This window comes from Staurois parvus, unplaced genomic scaffold, assembly GCF_062004578.1.
Source record: "Staurois parvus isolate SC_StPar_1 unplaced genomic scaffold, SC_StPar_1.0 ptg001844l, whole genome shotgun sequence".
Taxonomy (NCBI): Eukaryota; Metazoa; Chordata; class Amphibia; order Anura; family Ranidae; genus Staurois; species Staurois parvus.
Window position 1 is genome coordinate 3,529 of NW_028319640.1, and position 2,558 is coordinate 6,086.

Below are 2,558 nucleotides of genomic sequence, written 5' to 3' on the forward strand. Positions count from 1 at the left end.
ACATCACTGACGTTTGCAGTTACTATCAGATTTTTACCCAGCACTTTACCACAAACCAGGGGCGGACTGACAATTCATGGGCCCCTGGGCAATAGGGGATTATGGGGCCCCTGTGTCCTCACCCACACTCAAAGCACACCCAAAAAAGCCTATAAAAGGTACCAGGGGCATTTCATGGGACCCCCTACTGACCCCGGGCCCTTGGGCAGTGCCCGAGTGCTCAAATGGTCAGTCCTCCCCTGGCTCAAACTGTCACTTTATTGGATACCTTTATTTATCCTTTTAAGTGTCAATATTTAATATTTTAGCACTGCACCTTTTATTATCTGTCCTGAGGAAGGAACCTGATGGCCACGCATCCTCCCCCTAGACTTCAGGGCAGGCCCGAGGACCCCCCACCCTCCATCCCAGTGAGAAAAAACACAAAAAAGTGAAAGGTGACAAAACGTGGGAGAAAAATAAATAAATAAATAAATAAGTGGCCGTGCGATTGTGCACCAGCTGGGCCCTGAGGGCCGTAGCAAAAAAATTGCCCTGGACTTAGTCAAAAGGTCCTAAAAGGCGCAGTGCAGAAAAGTGTTTGGAACTGCCCGAGAGCTCGGGGTCAGTAGGGGGCCCCATGAGATGCCCCTGATACCTTTTTCATAGGCTTTTTTGAGTTTTAGGGCCCCATGATCCCCTTTTGCCCAGGGGCCCCATGAGTTGTCAGTCCACCCCTGACATTGACCATGTGTACTTTTCACACTTGGGATCCCACCACCCCTCCATGTGCTACTAAGAGCACCCCTGAGGCAACCACTCAGAGGTCACTGCTCTGCGGACTCTCTGCCTCCCCGGCCCCTGGCCAGACAAGGTAGATCCATTCAAATTAGGAGTAAATGGGCCCCTCCAGTTTTCCTGGGGGAATTACTCCTGGGCCCCAGCAGCCGGTTTCTCTTTGAGCCGGTACTAGCCTTCAGAGCCCCCGTCATACCATCAGGGGTGCTATTCAGCCAGCCATCCACACCTAAGAGCAAGAATGACGGCGGAGCGCCCCCTACTGGACACTGATAGGAACAGATACTACACTTGATCTTAGCCAAAAGGCTGAGAAGTGATAAATCTGACACATTCCACGCCAAACCCCAAAAATGGACCCCAAAATTATTGTTTGTGCTGAAGACTGAGCTGGACTGACTGGATCAGTCACTGGTCACATGTGGGTGGGTGGGTACATGGGTGGGTATGTGGGTGGGTACATGGGTGGGTGGGTACGTGGGTGGGTATGTGGGTGGGTACATGGGTGGGTGGGTATGTGGGTGGGTAGGTACATGGGTGGGTGGGTATGTGGGTGGGTACATGGGTGGGTATGTGGATGGGTACGTGGGTGGCCGTAGGGGGAAGTTCCTCCAGTCTGTTGTACCCAATGGTGGATATTGGCGGTAGACCCTCTTAGGTTTTGGGCTGCTGCCTCTCTGGTACGACCTTGAGGTCGTTTCCACACATAGACTTGGATTAGTAGAAAAGAAGGAGCGCCCGATGTCCAGAAGAACGCACTCCAAATTTTCTAAACAAAGGGCCAGTTTTCTGGTCTTCTGACTTTAGGGGGGCCGGACTGTAACCAGTGGGGGTGTAAAATGCAGCAGAAATTCTGCCCAATCATTGGTGTCAGTAGAAGTAATAGTACCCCAACATTGGTGTCAGTGGTAGGAATGGTTCTCCAACACTAAAATCAATGAAAGAAAATTTGCCCCAATATTGGTGTCAGGGAAGGACTGGTGCTCCAGCATTGGTGTCAGTGGCAGGAGTAGTACCCCAACATTGGTGTCAGGGAAGGATTGGTGCTCCAGCATTGGTGTCAGTGACAGGAGTAGTACCCCAACATTGGTGTCAGGGAAGGATTGGTGCTCCAGCATTGGTGTCAGTGACAGGAGTAGTACCCCAACATTGGTGTCAGGGGAGGACTGGTGCTCCAGCATTGGTGTCAGTGGCAGGAGTAGTACCCCAACATTGGTGTCAGGGGAGGACTGGTGCTCCAGCATTGGTGTCAGTGGCAGGAGTAGTACCCCAACATTGGTGTCAGGGGAGGACTGGTGCTCCAGCATTGGTGTCAGTGGCAGGAGTTGCACCCCAACATTGGTGTCAGGGGAGGACTGGTGCTCCAGCATTGGTGTCAGTGGCAGGAGTTGTACCCCAACATTGGTGTCAGGGGAGGACTGGTGCTCCAGCATTGGTGTCAGTGGCAGGAGTTGTACCCCAACATTGGTGTCAGGGAAGGACTGGTGCTCCAGCATTGGTGTCAGTGGCAGGAGTAGTACCCCAACATTGGTGTCAGGGGAGGACTGGTGCTCCAGCATTGGTGTCAGTGGCAGGAGTAGTACCCCAACATTGGTGTCAGGGGAGGACTGGTGCTCCAGCATTGGTGCCAGTGGCAGGAGTTGTACCCCAACATTGGTGTCAGGGAAGGACTGGTGCTCCAGCATTGGTGTCAGTGGCAGGAGTGGTGCACCATCGATGGTACCAGTGGGAGGAAAAGCGCCTCATCATTAGAGTTAGCAGGAGTAATAGTGTTCTGTAGT

At 52.7% G+C, this 2,558-nt stretch overlaps 1 pseudogene; it reads right to left on the reverse strand.

Annotated features, from left to right (window-relative positions):
* Positions 1–976: 976 nt before the first annotated feature.
* Positions 977–1,098, reverse strand: LOC149434045 (U2 spliceosomal RNA; annotated as a pseudogene).
* Between the last annotated feature and the right edge of the window lie 1,460 nt (positions 1,099–2,558).